At 40.9% G+C, this 25444-nt stretch overlaps 1 protein-coding gene across 1 annotated transcript in view; it reads left to right on the top strand.

Moving 5' to 3' along the window:
• The first annotated feature begins 15248 nt into the window (after positions 1–15248).
• The window catches only part of HMCN1 (hemicentin 1), a 677492-nt gene continuing 667296 nt past the window's right edge, over positions 15249–25444 (top strand). The window contains exon 1 of the mRNA XM_074389731.1: positions 15249–15642. The gene's annotated coding sequence lies outside the window, so the exon portion shown is untranslated. The remainder of the gene's footprint in view (positions 15643–25444) is intronic.

Here is a 25444-nt window from a genome sequence, read left to right as displayed (position 1 = left end):
CCTCAGGATGTGACCTTGGGAACCCTGTCTAGTTTTGGTGGAGAGTACACTTGATTGAGTGCAGCCTAATTTCTGTCTGGGATCATCCTTGCTTGTCCCTTTAAGGACTATGAGGCCTAGCCAGGGATCTGTACTCTGCTGGTGGAAGTGACCGGAACCAGAGACTCAGGTGAAGTCACCAGGGAAACAAATGTAAGTAGAGAAAAAGAAGAGAATACAAGACTGTTCCAAAGTTCAGAGGTAGGTAGAAAAAGAGGAGCTGAAGAGTGAAAGACTGGTGAGGCTAAGAGGAAAATTAGGACAGTGGGGTGACACTCTCCTGGGGAGAGAAAAGTGTTTCAGAAAGTTAAGGAGTTGTCAGTAATGTTAAATGTTGCCAAGACATTTAGCAAGATGAAGACACAGGCTGTGTCCACTGAATTGGCAGCATGGAGGTCACTGGTGACCTCAGCAAGAACATGGAGTGGTTGAGATGAGAATGGAGGTAAGAAAGTGGAGACCGGAAATAGAATTATTCTTTTGAGGTGTTTTCCAGAAAGAGAAGGAAAGAAATGGGGTAATAACTAGAGAATATCTGGGGTCAAGGGAGGGTGAATTTTATAAATAGAGAAACTAGATCTGATGTAACAGATTCAGAAGCATGCGAGAAATAGGGAGATATGAAAGAGACAGAGTCTAATTGCAAAGCAGTGAAGAACATGGATTCAGAGATCCCAAGTGGAATAGGTGAGCTGTTTTGGAAGAAATACACATCTACCTTAGTAATGGCAGGAAAGAAGGTGGAAAGCAGAGGCATAGAAGAAAAGAGATATGTAGATTTGGTGATGAGAAGATAAGGTAACCCCTTTTAAATTGCTTCTAATTTCTCAGGAAAATGGGAGGTAAGATCAGGGGCCAGTATGAGTCAGGGATGTTTGAGGAAGAGAAAGAATAAAATAGCTGTTCATGAGAGTTGGAAAACAAGCGCCCTGGGGAAGTGTCAGGTATCCATTTGTGACTTTGAGTCATGAACTGATGGTGGAATGATTTAGTGTGATTAAATGGTTTTCTTTAGCAAAATTCAGTTATAAGAATTTAACCACTATGTTGACCGGGATGGTCTCGATCTCTTGACCTCGTGATCCACCTGCCTCAGCCTCCCAAAGTGCTGGGATTACAGGCTTGAGCCTGTAATCCCTACTCAGGAGGCTGAGGCAGGAGAATTGCCTGAACCCAGGAGGCGGAGGTTGCAGTGAGCCGAGATCGCGCTATTGCACTCCAGCCTGGGTAACAAGAGCGAAACTCTGTCTCAAAAAGAAAAAAAAAGAAAAAAAAAAAAAGAATTTAATCAGAGTTAAATTTAATCAGGTTTGAAGGTTTTCTGGGGAACTCAGAAGGAGGGAGGGGGTGGAAAGTAATTAAAGGAGTTTGCATGTGAGCGGGAATCTGGGCGCAGAGGGCAGAGGGGACGTGAAGGTAATGGACTGGAAAAAAATGTCACCAGTGAGTGGAGGAGTGATCAGGAGGTTGATAGATAGCATCTATAAGGAGGGAGATGTGAGTGAGTTGTGGTCTAATGGTATGCACTGGATATTTTAAAGAAGGAGAGGCGAAAGAAAGCTTTGAAAATGGTGCTGGGAGCTAGGAAGACATCAACCAGGCTCTAGGTTCATGAGTTATAAAGAAAAAAGTAACCTTTGCTTGTGGTTATAGGAAGGGAAATGTTTCAATCAGGAAAAGAAGGCAAAGACCAGCTGGGAGTCCCCAGCGGCCGAGTGAAGGAGAGGGTAGAGAAGATGGGGAGAATGGCTGGAGGACTACAGGATCCAGACTGGAGGGGATGAGTAGATGAATGATAGGGTCTTAGGCTTCTGAGAGGGTCTGAGTTAAAAGGAATAAAGCATGAGAGATTCAGTTTGATGGCCTCTTCATGGAAAGCCCAGCCGTTCAGGTCTCATTCTATAACGAGGAGGAGTGGAGAAGCTGCAGATGGAAGGTTTCAGGCCTCAGCTACGGGTCCACCAGCTAGAGGTTCTTTTTGTAACTGATTAGCTGTACGCCATTGGGCAGATTCTTGCCTGGCTTTTACTTTCCTCAGGTATAAAGGGAGTGCGTTTCAGTGCTTATGTGCTATTTTCATTCTCTGAAATGGTTCTTCCTTGTCAGCATGTTGAAATCCTAGACATTCTAAGAATTATCTCACAAGCTGTCATTAGGCTGTTCTCCATGTAATCACCCAATCAACCAGTTGTGACATTTCACTTCTCAGAATGACTGTCACACTGTCTGAACCACACTCATGACAGTTATCGACATCTTCTAACAGAGTTATTTGTGTTTATCTCTCATATATGTTGAAAACACAATGAGAATAGGAGAGGTGACACATTCCTTTTGCCCATAGCAGGTGCTTGGTAAGTGTCTTTCAAATGAACCAGCAAAGCATACTTATGGAAGATAACGTAGTCATGAAGTATTAGAAAAAAAGTGAAAATGACCTTGTATTTCAAATTTGCACAGGACATCTAGGTAAGTGGAAAATGTGATGTCATCAGGTCTAAGAGTTGCCTCTGTGGCTCCTGCCACAAACTTGTGTCTGCTACAGATAGAATAAATCTGTTAGCAGGGAATTATAGCTGTATGCAGATAGCTTCATGGAGTTGAAGTAATTCTGCCATGTTAAGTGAAAAATAGCAGAGGAAGAAAGGAAGAGGCAAAAATTGATATGTTTGAAAGAATTTTGAAAATATAAGGAGAGCAAGTGGAAGGAAATAATATAATTATTTGGCTTTTAAAAAGCACTTAAATGTTAATGTAGAATTTGTTCTAATACTCAAGGGATGGGAAATTTCTCCAAGTTAATGATTGTCTAAAGCACATATTTCTATTGGGACATGTTTTAATTATTGAGATGTGGAAATCATATGATGTGGGTTGGAATGTGAGTTGTTTTGTCTCTTAAGTGGAGGATTTTTAGTGGCTGTATTTTTTTTTAATGAAACATTGAGTCACATGATCTGACAAACAAGAATGTACTGATTTGGTTCAGTGGGACAGAATTCTGGACACAACAGGAAAATTCCAGTTCATGTTATATAATCCCACCATCACTATTACCACTACCACCGCTGTCACCAACAAAAACAGGAGCAAAAACCTTCTGAGCACTCTGTGTCAGTGTCTGTTCTGCACATTTTATGTCTTGCATCAGTCAGGGTTCAGCCAGAGACACAAGACCAGCAGGACATATATTTTAAGACATTTAGTGAGAGGAATTTGCTTATGTGGTTGTGAAGGCTCTGTAGGTGAGGCTGTTAGGAAGGGCAGGCTGGAAGCCTGGGACATGAGCTGAGGCTACTATCCATAGACAGAAGAATTTCTTCTTCCTCTGGGAAGCTACAATTTAGCTTTTATGGCCTTTCACTGATTGAATCAAACCCACCCAGATTATTGAGGATAATCTCCCTTACTTACAGTCAGGTTTATATACTTTAAGCACATCTACAAAATATTTCCACAGCAGCCCTGTAATTGATGTTTGATTGAATATCTGGAGACTGTAGCCTTGCCAACTTGACACATAAAACATGCGTATCTCATTTAACCCTCTGAGCAATCCCTGTGAAGCAGATCATAAGAATGGTGGGTGTCGGAGCAGGGTTCGAACCTAGGGGGTCTGACGCAGAACCCAGGGATTGTGCACCGTGCCGGAGTGCTTCGTCGGCAAGAGGCCAAAGCCACACACAAGTTCTCTCTGAAGCATCTCCTGGAACAGGCCCCTTGTGTTTCCTAGAGAGCAGTCAGTCCCTTATAACCAGAACAGGTGGCTGTTCTCAGGCTGTCATGTGGAGGATATTATCTAGCACCTCAGTTATAGAAAAAGAACTTAAAATCATTAGCGCCCGTCCCCGCCAAATTGCTTAGTCTCCGAGTTTCATTCAAAGGATATAAAGAACACATGCAGTTTGTCATCCTGCTCACCCCTCTCTCACCCCCAGGACACTGTACTTAGACCATAAATAGAAAAATTGGTTTTGAGACACGCATTGGAGTTAACACTTAGGTGATGACTATAGAGGATTTATTTTCATCTGACTAAATTCTTGTTTAGCTATAATAAGAATAAGCAGACCATCTGGTGGAAAGAGGAGAATGAAATGGAATGCAGACAGAATTGTGAAAGGAGAAAGCCATCCAGTAAGGAGCATGGGGGGTGGGCAAGCGTGGGGGTGTTGCTGTGGCTGTCTCTGGAGTATGTGTGAGTCCTGGGCGTGCTGGTGGGAGGCTAAGATGGTCTGGTGTCAGGGTAGACCCTAGGAAAGCCATAATAAGTAGCAGAAGGTACTGTTGGTTCTCAGCCCATGGTCTTGATGAGTGAGATCTGTGATCCCTGGGTTTCCCTTGGTGACCACACCTTTTCTCCAGAACCCCTGCCAATTAAATTTTATCTCAAGCGGTATTTTCTTCTTCAAGGCTTCAACTAGATACTCTGACAAACAGCAAAAGCAACGCAAACACAAACTCTTTATTCCTGTGTTGGTGAGAACCTCTGCTTCCCTTACTTAGCTTTTTGTTCGTTCGTTTGTTTTTGAGATGGAGCCCCGCTCTGATGCTCAGGCTGGACTGCAGTGGCATGATCTTGGCTCACTGCAGCCCCTGCTTCCCAGGTTCGAGTGATTCTCCCACCTCAGCCTCCTGAGTAGCTGGGATTACAGGTGCCTGCCACCATGCCCAGCTAATTTTTGTATTTTTAGTAGAGATGCGGTTTCACCATGCTGGCCAGGCTAGTCTCAAACACCTGACCTCAGGTGATCCGCCTGCCTCAGCCTCCCAAAGCGTTGGGATTACAGGCGTGAGCCACTGCACCAGCTGACTTCCCTTACTTTGATTGCAAGCTTCCTAGAACACAGCTCCCCACAAAAGGGAAGGAACGCTGGAGTAGGTTGAATAATAGTCCCCAAAGATATCAGATCGTAATCTCTGAGACCTGTCATTGTTACCACAAATGGAAGAAAGGTCACTGCGGATGTGGTTTAGTAAGAGATTTTTGACATGGGGAGATTATTCTAGATTATGCAAATGGGCCCCAAATTCAGTCACAAGTGTCCTTATAAGAGAGAGACAAAAGATTTGACAAAAACAGAAGAGAAGGCAGTGTGAACATGGAGGCAGATACTGGCTTGCAGCCACAAACCAAGGAATGCTGGCAGCTACCAGATGTGAGAAGAGGCAGGAACAGATTCTCCCCTAGAGCCGCAGGGATGTCGTAAGGGAGATTTGGGTCTGTCTAGTGATACTGATTTTGATGAACCTCTGGTCTCAAGAGAGTAAATTCCCTTTGTTTTCCAACCACCAAATTATTATTATTTGTAATAATTTGTTACCACCACAAGAGAACATTAATATAGCTGCCTTTTTCTTCAAATGACTCCTAGTATCTTGAAATTTCCATGAAGACCTTCCTGAAAAAATAAAGGACCGCTAATAGCAGTCCTTCACCTCATTCAGTGCTCTATTTACTTGACCTTCAGAGGAAAAGCCACATGTTCATTGGTTTGCTGTATTGTATTTGCTCTTGGTTTGTTGTCATAAGCTAAAAGGTGGATGGGAACTGTTCATTGGCTTGGTGAAATACCCGGCATAGTGCTTGATGCTGTTTCAATGATAAAACACATATGGAAGATTTTAAAAGGGAAAGAACAAGTTCAAAGTATCTCTCCTCTGGCCTTGGGATCAGAATGCCTTGTTTGACCACTTGCTGAGGGAAGTTAAGGTGGCAGATGGAGAGTAAGCAAGGTGATGTTTACAGTACAGAGAGGAGAAAGGAGGGATAAATACATTTAGAGCTTTCTGGTTTTTGATACAATATTTCTTGTAGATAAGTGCATTTTAGCATTTTATTGCAACATTTAGGGTTTGTTTACATATTTTTACCTATTACCTTTTTTTTTTGAGACACACTCTCACTCTGCCAGATTGGAGTGCAGTGGTGCAATCCTGGTTCACTGCAGCCTGCGCCTCCCAGGTTCAAGCAATTCTGCCTCAGCCTCCCAAGTAACAGGCTGATTTTTGTATTTATAGTAGAGATGGGGTTTCACCATGTTGGCCAGGGTGGTCTCGAACTCCTGACCTCAGGTGATCCACCTGCCTCTGCTTCTGAAAGTACTGGAATTACAGGTGTGAGTCACTGTGCCTGGCCTCTTAAGTTTATCTTAAACTCTTGCACATGCTTTAGAATTCAGATCTTTAAAACAGCGGTTTGCACTCTAAATATTCGATTAGAGTCTTAATTACCAGAGAAGATAGGTGCATTAGAATTTTAAATTTCAGATTAAGGCTGTGCATGGTGGTGCATGCCTGTAATCCCAGCTACTTGGAGGCTGAGGCAGGGGAATTGCTTGAACCAGGGAGGTGGAGGTTACAGCGAGCTGAGATTGTGACACTGTACTCCAGCTTGTTAACAGAGCTTTGTCTCAAAAAAAAAAAAAAAAATTAGGATTAATTTTGTCTATTTTGTTTAAAATGCTTGAACTGATAACATTTGTGATAATTTTCCTTTTTCTCCCCCAAATTAAATAATTTAGAACAGAAGTAAAAAGCCAAGGAACATATTTTCAAAGTATAAGACAGTCTTAAAAATTGGTTCATTTTAACAACGTTGAGAATTTATAATATGAAAAAATAAATCATGTATTGTTTTTCTCAAATCTGGATTTGTTAAAGGACTTGGCCACATGTATTTTTCTGTCCTGAACACTTAGAATTCATGCTTTGCATGAATTCTGAGTCTTACAGCAGGGGTCCCCAAACCCCAGGCCGTGGACAGGTACTGGTCCGTGGCCTGTTAGGAACCAGGCTGCACAGTAGGTGGTGAGCAGTCGGCTTGCAAGCATTACCTCCTGAGCTGCGCCTCCTGTCGGATCAGCTGCGGCATTAGAGTCCCATAGTCACGTGACCCCTATTGTAAGTGATCTAGGTTGTGCATGCAAAGGGTCTAGGTTGTGAGCTCCTTATGAGAATCCAATGCCTGGGTGGAACAGTGTCGTCTCGAAACCATCTCCGGAAAAATTGTCTTCCGCAAAACTGGTCCCTGGTGCCAAAAAGGTTGGGAAACCTCTCTCTTAGAGGAAGGGAGACACTGGTTTATTGTGCATTTAGAGGGGCTTTGCCATGTGCACCAAACATCTTGTTGAAAAGAATGTGAACTGCAACACTGTAATAGCAAAAGCTAGAAATAGCCCAAAGTATTCATTAATAGGGAACTGGTTAAAGACGTTGTAAACCATACAGTGGAACATTTCACATCCATTAAAAATGCAGTATCAGTACTGATATGGGATGATGCTTAGGACATAGTTTAGATGAGAAATGAAAGACGGAAAATAGCATACACAGAACACAATCACTTGTGTTTTTAATTTTTAAAATGTACTTTTCTTTTTAAAACAACTATGCTTATAAAAAGTTACATAACTAGGAAATTACATTAATGAAATCATAACTAATCCACGACCTTTTAAGATTTTTTTTCAAATTTTTTTTCAATTGCTCCACTAATGCCCTTCAGTGTACTTTAATCAGGGACAGTTCCTCCAGCTCATCATCTTTCTTCTCCTTTCACGATCTTGACACGTTTGAAGACTATTCATCGGATATTTTGTAAAATGGGACTGTTTAAGGTTTCCTCATGATTAGATACAAGTTTTAATTTTTTTTTTTTTTGGCAAGAATACCACAGGAGTGATGTTAGCTCTTCACAGTACATATCAGGAAGCACATGATGTTGATGTTGGAGATGCTGACTTGATCACTTGGTTAAGGTGGTATCTGCCAGGTTTCTCTATCGTCAGGTTATTTTATTTTTCTTTTGTAATTAGCCAGTGTGGACTGCCATGTCAAAATACCATAAACTCAGTGGCTTAAACAACAAAAATCTGTTTTCTCATAGTTCTGAAGGCTGGAAGTTCAACATCAAGATCCAGCAGGGTCCAGAAGGGTTTGATTTCTGGTAAGGGCTCTCTTCCTGGCTTGGCAACCTTCTTGCTCTGTCCTAACACGGTGGAGAGAGAAGGAAAGCAAGCTCTCTGCTGTCTCTTCCTATCAGGACATTTACCCTATCCTAAGGGCCTCACCTTTATAACCTCATTTGAACTTAATTACTTCCCAAAGGCACTATCTCCAAATAGCATCACACTGGAGGGGTTAGAGCTTTACTGTATGAATTTTGGGAGGACACACTTCTGTACGTAACAAGCGTCTTGTGGGGAGCAAATTTGAGAGTATGCAAATATTCTGTTACTCATTATACTTTCTTGTCCACTAATTTGAGCATCCATTGATGATTTTTGCCTGAAAGTCTTATTAATATTACTGTGATGTTTCCATTTGTGTTTTAAAAAGTGATACATATATTTTTGTCTTGTTAAGTATCTTGAGAATGATACAAAGAAACTGGAAAAAGTGATTAGTCTGGGGAAGGCTGTCAGTGAAGCAGGTGGCTGGATAGCCAGGGCAGGGAGACCTTTCACCATGAGAGCTCTTCATGCTGTATGACTTTGCCAGGTTCATATGTTATGACTTGGTGTGGGGCAGAGGTAGGATGAGAGCTGTTGATTTAAAAAGTAAAGTACTCTTTACAAGGAACACGAGAAAACCTTTTGCTATCAAATTAGTAAATTTATGCTTTAAAAATACCTACTGGAAGAGAAAAAAGGTAAATTCTGCTTAACAAAAAGGACTTTGCTGTTCTTTAAATACAAATCAGGGACTATTTCATTATATTAACTGAAAGCACAACCACTTGGATTTGTGATTCAGAACTGTAGCTAGCTGGTTAATTTTATCTTTAAAATATAAATGGATTAAAATTTCACTTTTTGAAACTTGCAGTATTTTTTTTTTTTTTTTTTTTGAGACAGAGTCTTGCTTTGTCACCAGGCTGGAGTGCAATGGTGTGATCTTGGCTCAGTGCAACCTCCGCCTCCCAGGTTCAAGTGATTCTTGTGCCTCAGCCTCCCAAGTAGCTGAAATTACAGGTGCCTGCCACCATGCCTGGCTAATTTTTGTATCTTTAGTATAGATGGGGTTTCACCATGTTGGCCAGGCTGGTCTGAAACTTGGCCTCAAGTGATCCACCTGCCTCAGCCTCCTAAAGTGCTGGGATTGCAGGTGTGAGCCATTGTGCTCTCAGCCTTTTGATAGATTTTTTTAAAAGATCTGCTTTTTATAATTTGTATTTTAGCATAATCTGTTCAGGCATCACTTGGGTAATCCCTGTGAATTTCAATGAAGAGAATCTGGGTCCCAGGCTTTTTCTCCCATGTGATTTATCCCTACAAAGTTTAGAGCAAAATGGCTAAGAGCAAAGAGGGACAACACCTAACTCCACCTGGCAGCTTCCGAGGCCCATATGCAAAGGGCTGTCCTGCGGAGAGGTGGAGAACCTCAGGCCCCACATCCTCTGACGTGGGACCTTTCTTAACTTAGTTCCTGAAAATTCTAGCCCGCTCTTTCATGATTCCTTTTATAAGCCATTAACTTTCCTAAACAATCATCAAAGTACAGAGTATTGAGCTTGTAGTAAAATCCTCTTTTTTTTCTTTTTTGTTTTTTTTTTTTGAGACGGAGTTTCACTCTTGTTACCCAGGCTGGAGTGCAATGGCGCGATCTCGGCTCACCGCAACCTCCGCCTCCTGGGTTCAGGCAATTCTCCTGCCTCAGCCTCCTGAGTAGCTGGGATTACAGGCACGCGCCACCACGCCCAGCTAATTTTTTGTATTTTTAGTAGAGACGGGGTTTCACCATGTTGACCAGGATGGTCTCGATCTATTGACCTCGTGATCCACCCGCCTCCTCTTCCCAGAGTCCTGGGATTACAGGCGTGTGTCACCGCGCCCGGCCAAATCCTCTTTCCTTAAAGTTTTGTTAATATCTGAAGAAGTTTCAAGGTACTCCTTGAGGGCATATATGTTTTACAGAACAACTGTGAAATATTAAATATGAACTCACTGTGCTAATAAGTGGAATTCTGTCTGTTCAGAAGAGAGAGGTGTACATGTTTCAATCTATTTTTTAGAAGGTGGTGGTGGTGGGTGTGTTTCCGTGTATTATTTTTTGAGGCGTTCTCTTCCAAATGCTTACAGAACAAAGAAGGAATCAATTCTTATTTTATATAGAGGGACAAAAATTTAATCCTCATGATACATCAGAGAGAGAAGCATTCTGAAACTGCACATATTTTTAACATACTAAATATGTAAGTATCAGTCACTGAATTTAAGCTCACGGGTTATGTGTAGATGCTTTATATACCACTTCAACAATAACACTAGAGATTCAAGAAAATTATGCTTGTAAAACATCCATAGGAATACAAAAGCGATGTACTAAAGGAAAGATAATATAAAAGATCTTTTTACAACTCGATTGCTTTGTAGGTTCTAGTTAATGATGCCGTATTTTTGGCATGACTTTCTTTTGAAATTTCCTTTATGTATTTTGTTATTTTCATTTCATGTGTACTATTCTCAGTTCTTGGGTTCATGGGAAGAAGGGAAGATTTTATAAAACTTCTTCAAGTGAGAAAGCGATTATGAAAATGTTAAAATATTGTTTAATCAGAAAGTGCCTTGAATTATAGAGGAATATATGGCCAAAGCCCAGAATATGGGTGGGAGAATATTTTCTACTATAAACTCAATGAAACCTGGAGATTAATTGTAAGTAGGTAACATAATATTCAGAAAACCTTAGCCCCTGTTGTGTGATAATGCTGTATTCATTGTACGGCAAAGACACTGGTCTTCATTGTTATAGTTGTCAAGCAGTCTCAAAATCAAAATTATTAATATCAATTTTGCCCATTATTTGAATAGACTGTATTATTTCATATGTGTGAGTTTTTTAGATGAAGTTCACCACTTCAAGCACTGATATTTTCAGTAAGATTGTAAGCTTCTTATTCTTGGTCACTGAGGACAGTGACCAAGAGTTATTTACTTAAAAGTAGATTTATTTCCTAGTGGAGTTTCTACAGCATTAGTTAGGCACAGGTACTTAAAATGTACCTTTTGACTCGGTGACATACTTTTACAATACTTGATCTTTCACAGTCTCATTAAAAGCAGCAGATTCAATTGGCAGGAATCTTAAATGCATACTCGCATGTAATTACTTGTTTATATGTTCCCTTTTCTTGATAGGAAGAGTTCTGTTGTTTATCTTATATCCTTGGCTATTATAATAGTGCCAGCTCAGAGGCTCTAAGTGTTGAAATAGAAGTCAGTTTCCCTAGGTAATAATTCACTTTGTTAATTATTAGTTGAATAACTTTCTGCCAGTTACTTTACTTGAGTGTCAGTTTCCTCGTCTGTGTAGCTGGAAAACAAACACAAAATTCTTATGAGAGTCATATGAGATGATTCATAGGTGTACACCTAACCCAGTGTCTGGCATATAATAAGCACCCAGTAAATGTCTCCTCCCTTTCCCTCTCTTGTTTCTTTGGAGGGCAGATATTATTTTTTCTCATTTTATAGATAACCAAGGTGTGGAAAAGTTATGTGACTTACTAAAGTTCACTTTTACATTTAGAAAAAGTATCATAGGCCGGGTGTAGTGGCTCATACCTGTAATCCCAGCACTTTGGGAGGCTGAGGTGGGTGGCTCATGAGGTCAGAAGTTCCAGACCAGCCTGGCCAAGATGGTAAAACCCTGCCTCTACTAAAATACAAAAATTAGCTGGGCATGGTGGTACATGCCTGAATCCCAGCTTGCTAGGGAGGCTGAGGGAGAGAGTTGCTTGAACCTGGGAGGCGGAGGTTGCCGTGAGCTGAGATCGAGCCACTGCACTCCAGCCTTGATGACAGCGTGAGACTCCATCTCAAAAAAAAAAAAAAAAAAAACAAAAACAAAAAACAGGAAATAAAAAGTACCATAGTTACACTTTGTGTTTCCTGACCTTCTACCCAGTGTTTTACTGTTAGGCCATGCTGTCTGGTGCTTGTTTAACAAAGTTTACATGGAGTTATTGGATGTGGGGGCTCAAGTCCAAATGAAAAAAATAGATAAGGGAAAAAATTTCAGACTAAAAAACAATACAAATTTTATTAATTTATGCAACAAATATTTCTCGATTGTACATTCAGTAAAAAGCACTAGGTTTGGTCTTACGTAAGATTCAGAGTTAAATGTGGAAAAGTCCTCGCCTTAAAGAATCTACAAATGGTAGAAATAAAAAGACACAGACACAGAGGATTATAATCCAATGCAGTGTTGAATAAGAGCCTCGTTGAGTTGTGTGCTGAGGGAATTGAAGAAGTAGGAGGGGTTGCTTCTAGAAGGCGGCATGTTTGGGCAGGTGAAAGGATCCCTGCAATCGTAGCGGTGCGAGGTCTAAGGGGATTGAGTACTGCTCATTCTCGAGTTCTTCTGCCAGTGTGACTTACTTCTTGTTTTAGGTATTGCCATCATAGGAAAATACCTGGATTTAGATTCAAAGACAAAGGTCTTTATAAAAGCAGTTGTGCAATTATTTCTGCTCCCTTGTCCCTTTGTATAACAGCTGTCCTGGAAAATATTGCATTTGTTTCCCACATTTAATTAGTCAGTAATGACCAATACAAGCTGTAAAAGAGTTTATTGCTTTATTGATGATAATTCAGGTCGAACATGGCAGATGGTTCCTTATGCTGAATCCTCCAGCAAGTATCTATTAAAGGAAAATGGTTGCATCAAGTTCAATAGAACAGCCAAGAGCAGTTTGCAGCTGGCCAGGTTCCTAGCATGGAGATATTTCACTACAGGATGCTTCACTGTAAAGTTCAGCCTTCCTTTTGAAGCAGATTTTCCTCTCTGTTCTCTTTTTACTTCTTTCTTTCTTCTTGTCCCCTTCCTTCTTCCTCCTTGCTCCTTTTTTTCGTTTTATTTCTTGTGTTCCTACCCAAAGGGAGCATGCCAAAGAAACAAATTATTATTTCTTTCCTGGTGGAATTCACAATTAACTTAGGGAGCTAAAACCTGAAACAGAATGACAAGTGAACACAGATTAATTGTAGGGTGAGGCGGCCCAACCTCTATACTTAAGGGTGGAGAGATTTCACAGTAAGTAAATGATCTATCAAAGGCGGGGTTGCCAGGAAAGTTCCTGGAAGCCAGTTTGCTTGTTTGCTTTCCTGTCTGCTCCAAAGCAAGTTACTTCAGGTTCTAGTCACTGATTCCATTTTGTTTTTTATTTACATTGCATATCTGTGTTTTGGACGGTTTGTTTTTTATTATCCAATCCAAGCTGAGTGATGCCTAGTATTCTTATGTCATTTCCCGGTGTTTATTCAGTGTTCAAACCTAAGCCCCATTTGTGATGACCATGGCCTTTTTATCCTCCTCAGCTTCTTAAAACGGAGTGACCGTGGCTTCTGGTGGGTTACAACAGTGATGTACAGGTGATGGTGATAATAAAAGGACTTGTTTCGACTACACTCTGAATCTGACTGTACTCCAAATTAAAGCTTGTTATTGGTCAAACACTGCCAGGGAAGCCTTTGGGAGTGTAAAGTGATGGAACCAATATTTTCTGAGCACGTGCTGTGATGGGGATCATGCTGTGCATGTTGGACAAATCTACTTGGTTGTTGCCCACATTGACTTCAGCTTACAGATTAAGAAACTGAGGTTCACAGAGAGGAGTTAAATTGCTTACAGTCTTACAATTGGTCCATGATGGAGCCAGGGTTGAAATCTAGGTTTCCTTTATTTCTACATCCATGCCTTTCCCACTATACTATAAATCTTCAGATGCTGGGGATGCAACAGAATCCTAGGCATGCTACTGCCACCAGAAACACTAGCACTGCCCCTTGTGGGAAGAACTGGATTCAGGGGGTCCTGGATGCTTCCGGAAATGCTATGGGGAAAAATGGTATCTGTGAAGAGAGAGGCTGGGGGAAGGGGGAGGCAAATGTGTGAGGTATGTGTCTCTCTCCTCAGTTTATGTTCAGCTCTGAACATTGTGTTCTGAAGGAGGTCTGTGTTCCCCGAGTTCCAGCTCTGTAATAACAGTGGTCTCCCGGCCTGCCCGCTGGTACCCTAGCACCCTTCTGAAGTTCGTAGTTACTTCAGAAGGGTACTAGGGTACCAGTGTGATCTCTCTGAAGTCTAGGTGGATCCAGAGCCAAGGTCCCTTCTGACCATCTTAGAGCCGGGACCCACAGTCTGTTTCAGTCGCCTTCAACTGTTAAAGCCTCTTTTCCCTCAAGAGTCTCATTGCGTTTTTTTGACACTCAGACTTGCACAAAACCTATTCAGTCTTTCCCATCTGCTTCCATAACGTTGAATGTCCTGTGGAAGTGCACAGCGATATTGATTCCCTTTCCTAAGAAGGCTTTGGGCTCTTTATGTAAATTACATGCCACATTTCCAGAAACCTCCACGCTCAACTTCTCAATTGTATATGAGAGGGTTGGCTTGTCTTTATATGCTAAATCCTGGAGACTTGTCTCTAATTCACTAAAAATATGACCTCTGTTTAACCTCAGAAGCAGAGCTAACCAAATACATGTCCCTTTCTAAATAGGATGACAATACCCTTTGGGCCTTGGGTGTTTCTCAAGCCCAGCCCTCGTCTTGACTCTCCTAACTTGCCCACCCTGTGGCTACCTATGAATCAAAAATGACTGGGGGAAAAAGGAAGGCTGTAGTAATAGAAACCACTTAGAGCAAGATACAGACATACAGGAGCTGAAGGAGGTGGGTGTGTGTGAATAGGAATGGGGGCGAAGGAAAGAATCCTCTTTACAGAAGAGTTTTGGTTTTGAGGCAGGTTGTGTGTGTGTTGCGGGGGGGCAGGGACAGATACAGTGGGTTTGAAGCTAATGAAACTTAAGCTTTAGGCCTCTCACTTGCCTGGAACTCTTCCAAGGCCCCAGGAGAAGCTCTAGAAATTCTAATTTACAGTTTTTCACTTTTTTCATTAAAAGAGACATTCCTTCTCCAAATTTTATGCTTCAGCCTCCACAAAAACCAGATTCACCCCTGCCTGGACCAGTATTTTTAGAATGGTTTTCATTAACACAGAGACCAATTCCAGCTCAGCCAGTCAAGAATTAAGACTAATTAGTTTGGTAATCCTTGGCTGAAGGGACAGCTTATGGACAGAGGCTTCTGGCAGCCTAGTATGTTTGGACCAAAGATGCTGAATAAATTTTACATCATGTGTCAACCCCAGTGGATTGGTAGTGGCTGTGTTGAGAAAGATTATGAAGTCACGTCCAGGCTCATGAGAGTCATAAATAATTAGCGATGGCCACCATGAATGCCTGTCTGGTGTTAGCCCTGATTTGAATCTGGACTCCATATCTATGGCCCAAGATGGAAGCTGAAGTGTTAGTTGGAAAAATAAAGCTCAGAGGGATGTCTCTTTCTGTTTTAAGTGTCTTTCAGGAAACACAAAGCAATTCTTTCTACCTGGCTCCTTGAATTATGCAAAATGTTGGGGCACTTGGTAAAGAAACATTCTCCATCAGACACATACCGAGGCTGACTAATGACTACTCCTTGAAGGCAGAGCTGAACAGAAAGCATACTAGATTCCAGCATCTCCAGCCACTTTCCTGTCTACCACGGCTTTGGCAAGTCACACAGGCTTTGTGGCCACTCTGCACATACAGAGTAAGTATGCCAAATGCTGTATCCTGGGCTTAGCATATTTTTGGTGTTCAAACTATCAAAAATCATAGTTCATCAAACAGTTAACAAGTAACAATGCCAGGGAAGTCTTTGGGAAGACTGGTGTGTTTTATGAGCTGAATTCTATTGCCCCTCAATTCATCTGATGACGTCCTGACTCCCAGTATCTCAGAATGTGACTGTATTTAGAGATAGGGGCTTTAAAGAGACAAAATGAGGTCATTAGGGTGGGCTGTAATTCACTATGATTGGAGTCCTTATAAAAGGGGAAATTTGGAGACAGATGTGCCTACACAGAGTACTCCATGTGAAGCGACGCAGGGGGAAGACAGCCAAGGAAAGGAAGAAATGTAGATGCAGACACATGGTGGGGGAAAGACAGACACACAAAGCGGACCTGAAGATGACCATCCAGAAGTCCAGGAGAGAGACCTCGGGAGAAACCAGCCCTGTTGACAGCTTGGTCTCAGATGTCTAGCCTCCAGGACTGTGAGAAAATGAACTACCATTGTTTAAGCCAGGGTCTACAGCCCCCAGGTTACGGACTGATAGTGGCCTGTGGGGAACTGGGCCACACAGCAGGAGGCTGGTGGTCGGAGAGCATCAACTGTGGGTACAGCCACTCCCGACTGCTTGCATTACTGCCTAAGCCCCGCCTCCTGTCAGATGAGTGGCGGCATTAGATTCTCATAGGAGAACAAACCCTGTTGTCAACTACGCATGTGAGGGACCTGGGCTGTGTGCTCCTTATGAGAATCTAATGCCTGATGATCTGTCACTGTCTCCCATCACCCCCAGGTGGGACCATCTAGTTGCAGGAAAACAAGCTCAGGGCTCCCATTGATTCTACATTGTGGTGAGTTGTATGGTTATTTCCTTACATGTTACAATATAATAATGCAAATGAAGTGCACAATAAATGCAACGCGTTTGAATCACCCGCAAACCGTCCCCCACCCCTGAGCTGTGGAAAAACTGTCTTCCAGGAAACCGGTCCCTGGTGCCTAAAAGGCTGAGGACCACTGGTTGAAACCACCCAGTCTGCAGTATTTTGTTATGGCAGCCTAGAAAACTAATACCCTATGTCTGCATCATCCCTTCGGAATTTTTTTCTTATGCATACGTTGTGAAGTTTTGCATATTTTCTGTTGTGCCTCATGTTTATCAAAAAGTTCTTGCCTGATATTTTCCAGTTCCTTTTTTCTTTTACCACTCAAGCTCTGGGCTTAACAATGGTAATTTTTGCCACAATCTAGCCTGACTCGATGATATTTCTGTTTAAACTACCAGCAAGATTTATTGAGAAGCCAGTGAAAAAGAAGGACAACTCAAATTAGTTTCACTGAAGCGCACAGGAGGATATAAATAATTCTTGGCTGGAAAATCTGGTTAACGGTCCTGTCAGGCCAGAAAAATGTTGCTGGAGTGAGAACAGCAGGGGAGGCGATAGAAGTACAGGCTTACCATGAAAGGGGGTGTTTGGATCTATATTTTGAACAATGTGATTGAGTTCAGTATTATAGTATGTTTATTTCAGAAACAAGATGATAAATTTCAATGTTTATTTGGAATGTGTCATAATCATCTGTGATCTGTAGAGTTAGCAAATTGATGGTCCTCAAATGCTGCAATCGCAGGGGAAAAAAACACATTTTGATTGTCTGTGATTCCATTAACTAGAGTTCATTGTAATCTACTCTTAGAAGAAAACTGTACAATAACAAGAAACCAAGCATATAAGGTATTTTAAATAAATAATCAAATATCCAGAGTGTATTTTGTGATTCAGTATAAATTCAGGTCTATCTCATGTATCTTTTACATCTTTATCCAAACATCTGTTTAATATGAATTATTGAGGAGAAGTAGGATTCTTAGGTAATGCAAAACTTCAATCATCAAACATCGAGTTAATTTAATTTTACTCTCTATATAACATTTACAAAGGTAGGGAAGTTAGCCAATTATGTGTAAGAAAGAGTTTCCACAGTAAGTGTAGAAGTCAATGAAAATTCTTATTTAATTGTTACCTAAATAGAAACTTCAACAAATAAACCTCAGCCCTTAAAAATAGAGGTATTGCTGAGGTTCTAATTTCATTAGCAATAACCCCTTAATACCAGTTTCCCATTTGTAAATGTTGACTTTCAAAAAAATTCTGTAATTTTATTAAAGATAATTAATATATATTTGTATATTTTCAGACAGCGGCTTACTCTATCACACAGGCTGGAGTGCAGTGGTATGATCTTGGCTCACTGCAACCTCCACCTCCTGGGTTCAAGCAATTCTACTGCCTCAGCTTCCTGACTAACTGGGATTACAGGTACTCACTGCCATACCCAGCTCATTTTTTTCCTTTCTTTCTTTTTTTTTTCTTTTCTTTTTTTTTTTTTTTTTTTTTTTAGTAAAGATGGGGTTTCACCATGTTGTCCAGGCTGGTCTTGAACTCCTGACCTTAGGTGATTCATCCCCTCGGCCTTCCAAAGTGCTGGGATTACAGGCGTGAGCCACCGTACCCGGCCAACAATGACTATTTTTTAAGAAAATCTTTTCCAAGAAAATATGACTCCACTCGTGGCATCTGTTAATCCCATGGATGGCTGGGTGGGACGTCATCTGCAGGGGTCTTTTCACCGTGGGTGCTGCAGCCCCTTTGTCTGAGCCAGTCCTCTCTTGCTTGGATAACTGCAGCAGCTTCCTGCAGAGCCTCCTGTTCCTCCCCTTGATCCTCTGTAGTCTACGCTCAACACCGTGGCCATCCAATAACTTAAAATTTATGTGCCATTTTATGCTTCTCCTTAGTTCAGCCTCTGTGTGACTTCCCATCTGTCTCAGAGAGAAAGTCGAAGTTCTAACAGTGCCCCCCCGCAATCTGCCCTCTTCTGTCCCTCACCTCCCTGGCTCGACTCATCGCACGCATGTCCTAGACTGCTCTGCTCTGCTGCACTGACCTCCTTGCCGTTCCTCAGCCCTGCCAGCCCTGCTCCCTCTGTCTGGGAGGCTCTTTCTGCAGTTACTCCCGTGCCTCTCTTTCTCACACCTTTTGGATGTTTGCTCAAATGTCAAAGTCATCCTCTCGTGGAGACCTTTTCGCACCCTTTAGAACTGCTACCACCTCCCTAGTGCCCTCTCCTCCACCCCGTTCTTCCATTCTCATCGCCGTATGACTTAACTCTCTTTTTGATTGTTTTACCCTCTTCCTCCACTGGGATGTACACTCCAGGAAGGCAGGGATTTTAGTCTGTTTTGTTCACCTAATAGAATCTTGTTGGGTCTTAGTAGGGTCCATAAATATTTCTTTAATGAACAGATGACTGATGAGGACTTTCTCCAGCAATTTATTTACCTATTTGCCAAAGGACCAGCAAAAGAACTCAGAAATCTAATAATGGGTTCAGTCTCTTAATGAAGCACAACGGAACATATTGTTCCAATGCCAACTTGTATTCTGCAGGACTTAACAGTAATGTGTGAGAGAAACGAGATAGACTGACATTCCATAGTCACATATCTTTCTATATATCAAGGCCATAAAAGAAACAAGTAAGTTACAAAACATTCTCTTCGAAGGTAATTATATTGATTCCTTCCTTCCTTCCTTTTTTGTTTGTTTGCCTAATCATATATATTATACAAATTAATGATAGTCTGTTTAGAGATGGAACACTTTCTGGGAGTCAAAAGTAAAAATCCACTGATATCTTTTTTGTTTTTGCTGTTGGATAGATTTTTAAATGAGAAAGAAGTTTAATTACTTGAGTTTTGTCATCTCCATCATCTGCTGATTACAGCTGTTCCGAGGAAGTGGATTGGAATATAATTTTCCTTTCTCCTAAAATCAAAACCTGACATAAAAATAGCCACTGCTAATTTGCAGATGATGATTTCAGCATTTCACCATTTTGGCTCCTGATTATTTATAGTCTTGCAGAAGAGCCCTTGCTTATCTGCTCATTGACAAAGGTAAATAAAGCCTTTATCCTTTGTAAAATGATGGAGTAAGGATTTATATATGCTTTGAAAGGGGTAACCTACTTTCTCTTTTTGGGTACCAAAATGTATGATTCCTCCTTCGGACAGTGACATAGAACACCTGAGTTTCCTCACTCGAATATATTCTTTTTTTTTTTTTTTTTTTTTTTTTTTTGAGAGGGAGCCTCGCCCTGTTGACCAGGCTGGAGTGCAGTGGCACAATCTTGGCTCACTGCAACCTCCGCCTCCCAGGTTCAAGCAGTCCTCCTGCCTCAGCCCCCAGTAGCTGGGATTACAGGCACACACCACCATGCCTAGCTAATTTTTGTATTTTTAGTAGAGAGGGGGTTTCACCATGTTGGCCAGGCTGGTCTCGAACTCCTGACCTCGAGTGATTCAGCACTCCCAAATCCACCTGCCTCGGCCTCCCAAAGTGCTGGGATTACAGGTGCGAACCTCTGTGCCCAGCCATCTCTGTGTATATTCTTGGTTCCGCCTCAGCAACCCCAGGGTCTATCAAAAGCCTGAGTGAGAGAAGTAAGATTTAAAGACACCTAGGGAAAGGGTAGAGGAAAGCAGTGAGTATTTATGCATTAATAATTTTTTTTCTCCCTAACACAAAGCACAATTTCTTACAAATTGTGTTTCCCCTTTGGCTACAGCTGCCGGGAAGCTCCAAGCCATGTTTATTAATGATTGTAGTGACCAAGTTAGCACTTACGGTTAACATATTTACTTCCTCCAGATATTCATGGCTTTCCTTCCCATTTACATTTTAATTGCATTATTGTGTGTCTTGCTGAGCACCTTCACATTCTCTCCTAAAAGGCATAGATTATTTAAAAAATTGAATTTCATTTCTGTCCCAATGGCTTCTTTGGCCCCATTCTATTTTCTTCCTACCCCAATTCCAGCAGCCTGACAAAAATTTGTGGTAGAGCCTTCCTTGCTTCCCTCGATTCCTCAGAAGAAACCAACCCTGACAACACCTCGACCTTTTGGCATCCAGAGTTGTGACACAATAAATGTCACCCAGTTTGTGGTACATTGTTACACCAGCCCTAGCAAACTAATGTACCTGGTAAGTTTTCACTGGATGCAGAAATGATGAGTTTTACCTTGTTGGGAACTGGATATTTTTGTATTTCTATAAATATTCTTGAGATTTGTTTTAGGGCAAAGTTAAGTTACTTGGAAATAGGTTGATGCTTTCTGTTTTGCTTTTAAGTTTTGCTAGGTGAGAGCAGAGCAGTATCTCGTCCAGGGTTGATTTCGACTCATTACACAGGCCATGCCCTTCCAATCATGCTATCTGATACCTCATGAATTACGAAGTTTTTCACTTATCTAGTGGGAACAAGAACTGTTTCTGGCTCTGTGTGAGTTCTAGGGATGATCTTTTCTAATTGTTTTGGGGAGTAAGTGGTTGTTTCCTAAACAATGGGTAGTTTCCTCACACACATGTGCTGATAATTACTTGTCAGGTGCTGCACAGACTTGAGAGGGACACTCTGCAGATTTGCAGTATTCTCTCTTGGTATTTTTGCCTTCAGATTCTAGCTGCTTCAGCCTTCCTGGACTCCCAGCTCCATTTTCTTAACTCGTAAGCCACTGGGCCCTGCTGGAATGGCTTGGTTTTCCTCCATGTGTCTCTCTCATTCACTCATCAGGCTGAGGTGTGTGTGTTCTCATGGTTATGACTGACTGAAAAGAGAGAAAGCTCATTGGCCAAAGTAAGTTACATGGGTGAGTCAGGAAGAATCAGTATCATGAAATTAGCCATACTGTTCAAAGTAATTGATAGATTCACTGCTATTCTCATCAAGCTACCATTGACTTTCTTCACTGAACTGTAAAAAAACTACTTTAAATTTTATATGGATCCAAAAAAGAGCCTGTATAGCCAAGACAATCCTAAGCAAAAAGAACAAAGCTGGAGGCATCTTGCTACCTGACTTCAAACTATACTGTAAGTCTACAGTAACCAAAACAGCATGGTACTGGTACGAAAACAGAGATACAGACCAATGGAACAGAACAGAGGCCTTGGAAATAACACCACACATCTACAAACATCTGATCTTTGACAAACCTAACAAAAACAAGCAATGGAGAAGGATTCCCTGTTTAACAAATGGTGCTGGGGAAACTGACCAGCTATATGCGGAGAACTGAAACTGGACCCTTTCCTTACACCTTATACAAAAATTAACTCAAATGGATTAATGACTTAAACATAAAACCTAAAACCATAAAAACCCTAGAAGGAAACTTAGGCAATACCATTCAGGACATAGGCGTGGGCAAAGACTTCATGACTAAAATTGCAACAAAAGCCAAAATTGACAAATGGGATCTAATTAAACTAAAGGGCTTCTGCACAGCCAAAGAAACCATCATCAGAGTGAACAGTCAATCTACAGAATGGAAGAAAATTTTTGCAAACTATCCATCTGACAAATGTCTAATACCCAGAATCTATAAGGAACTTAAACAAATTTACAAGAAAAAAAAAACCATCAAAAAGTGGGCAAAGGATATGAACAGACACTCAAAAGAAGACATTTATGTGGCCAACAAACATATGAAAAAAGGCTTATCATCACTGGTCATTAGAGAAATGCAAGTCAATACCACAATGAGATACCATCTCACACCAGTTATAATGGCGATCATTAAAAAGTCAGGAAACAACAGATGCTGGAGAGGATGTGGAGAAATAGGAACCCTTTTACACTGTTTGTGGTAGTGTAAATTTGTTCAACCATTGTGGAAGGCAGTGTGAGGATTCCTCGAGGATCTAGAAATAGAAATTCCATTTGACCCAGCAATTGCATTACTGGTTATATACTCAAAGAATTATAAATCATTCTACTATACGGACACATGCACAAACGTTTATTGCAGCACTATTTAAAATAGCAAAGACTTGGAACCAACCCAAATGCCCATCAATGATAGACTGGATAAAGAAAATGTGGCACATGTACACCATGGAATACTATGCAGCCATAAGAAAGAATGAGTTCATGTCCTTTGCAGGGACATGGATGAAACTGGAGACCATCATCCTAGCAAACTGACAGAGGAACAGAAAACCAAACATGCATGTTCTCACTCATAGGAGGGAGTTGAACAATGAAAACACATGGACACAGGCAGGGGACGTCACACACCGGGGCCTGTCAGAGGGGAGGGGAAGGAGAGCATTAGGACAAATACCTAATAATGCATGGAGGGCTTAAAACCTAGATGATGGGTTGATGAGTGCGGCAAACCACCATGGCACATGTACACCTATGTAGCAAACCTGCACGTTCTGCACATGTATCCCAGAACTTAAAGTAAAATTTAAAAAATTACATTATACCATAACTAAAAAAAAAATACGAAGAATGAAGAATTAAGATTATTCTTATAATTAATCTACACAACCAGTTTTATGATCCTTGTTACATATTGTCAAATTAGTCTTGAGAAAGAATATACAAGGTGACCAGCAAAATATATGTATACTTTCAAAACGTAAGTATGTTTTCATACACTTCTCTTTTTGCTTAGGGAAACTGGTTCTAAGACATTTGTAACATATATTGTTTTCTAACACTTGTGAATATATATACAGTGAAGCCTTCCATATCCTCAGACAATTGTTTGCAGGAACCCCTATCACCAGGATATCGAAATTCCAGAGTGTACCAGTTTCTTAGTTTATCCACAGATGTGGAACTTATGAATATGGATGGTCACTCTGTGTGTGTGTGTGTGTGTGTGTGTGTGTGTGTGTGTGTGTATGGATATATAAACTGATTTCTTTGTTGATCATTCTTGAAAATATTCATCTGAATTCCAAAAATATTGTTATGTTTTTTTCTCCCAACCAGTGAAATTATATTAATGCTTTAGGAGAAATAACCAGTATTTACCTATATTTTAATGGGAAATTTCCATAAGACAAATTCAGTTTACTTTGAAACAAGTATGATTCAGAAACAATATGGAAATTAGAATTGGATTTGGAAGTAATGGTATTTAGAACGGCAAAAGACCTTAGAGATTATCTGGGAACTGCCTTTTTCTTTTTCTTTTTCTTTTTCTTTTTGAGACAGTCTCACTCTGTTGCCTAGGCTGGAGTACAGTGGCATGATCTCAGCTCACTGTAACCTCCACCTCCTGGGTTCAAGCGATTCTCCTGCCTCAGCCTCCTGAGTAGCTGGGACTACAGGCACATGCCACCATGCCCAGCTAATTTTTGTATTTTTTAGTAGAAACAGGGTTTCACCATATTGGACAGGCTGGTCTTGAACTCCTGACCTTGTGATCTTCCTGCCTCGGCCTCCCAAAGTGCAGGATTAAAAGTGTGAGCCACTGCGCCCAGCTGTAAGTGATCTTTTTATAGAGATATGTACAGATACGAAAACTGGGGCATAAAGCAATTTAGTGAATAAAACCTGTCAGTGGGACAAAGTCGTCTGGTGCATAATATATATACATATTATGTGTTTGTTGAGTGAAGAATGGAATCTAGGACTGGAATTTAGTTCTCTTGACTATGTTTGGCACTTAATTATATCATCATAGAAGTAAAATGTCTCCAGGATTGAACATTAGCTTAAGCTTCAGGACAGAAAGGAGTAGATTGCATCAATTTAGGACAGCACGGACTTCCAGAGTATTTAAAAAATGTCTTCAGTGAGAGGCTATGATAGCTTTCTGTAAACATCCAAGTGCAAGATCTTACCATTCTCCAGAGTTACATGTACCAGTGAGTGACAGGGTCATGGGAGCTGCCTTGCTAACGCTTGATCTCTGTAGTTATCACACCCTAGTGTTAGCAAGGCAGCTCCCATAACCTTGGGAATGTGGCAGTTTATACTGGGTTAGGGAAAAAGTCTAAGACACTGGTGTATTTAGGCCCGATGAATTCATCTGTGTGAATAATGAATGAATTGCATGTAAAGAAAACATATCCATTCTTAATGTGAAGATGTAATATCACTAAGATGGAATATGATGTACTTCTATTTTGTGGTGTTTTCCCCCTTTTATTGATATTAATTTACATATTTATGGGGTGAGTGTTTTTTACATGTAAAGAGTATGTAACGATCAAATCAGGGTAATTGTGGTATCCATCACCTTGAGTATCATTTTTATGTATGGGTATCATTTCAAGTCCTCTCTTCTAGTTGCTTTGAAATATACATAACATTGTTGCTAAGTATAGTCACCCTATCTGCTATCAAACAGAACTGTTTCTTTTATCTAACCATATGTTTGCATTCATAACTGTTTACAATGCTTTTTAAGCCTGGAGTGCAGCCTCATCAGGAATGTCTATCAAAGCTTGTCTTTTTGTAAATTATTACTTTATCAGGTTAAATTTTAGAGCTTTTTCTAAATGACATCCAAGAGTCTTAGGCGTATTTCAGCATAAAGCAACGTGAAAGACAATCCCCCGTTGTTAACTATTGACTTCCCACAGATTACGAAAGGTAAGGTAAGCACAGCTATTATGTTCCTGGGGACGGGTAAGATGGGTGAGGGACTGGGTAAGGTAAGAGTTATACAGAAATGAACGGCCCAGCTACCTAAGGATTGTGCTAAATCTCCTGCAGCTTTCCTTAAGATTTTATGGCTGACCAACCAGCAAAATCTGTTTTTCATCTTCTGTGGGTGTTAATCATCAACAGGTATTCCTGGGGGTCTGCAGCTCACCCTGGTAGGAATGTGCCAGAAAGAACCAAAAGCACTAGAAACTCATAGATGAGATTTGCATTATTTTGTCCACAAAGATTAAGGTTAACAG

The sequence above is a fragment of the Saimiri boliviensis genome, chromosome 19, assembly GCF_048565385.1.
Source record: "Saimiri boliviensis isolate mSaiBol1 chromosome 19, mSaiBol1.pri, whole genome shotgun sequence".
Classification (NCBI taxonomy): Eukaryota; Metazoa; Chordata; class Mammalia; order Primates; family Cebidae; genus Saimiri; species Saimiri boliviensis.
Note: the sequence above shows the minus strand (reverse complement) of the source record. Positions and strands in the feature narration are given on the sequence as shown.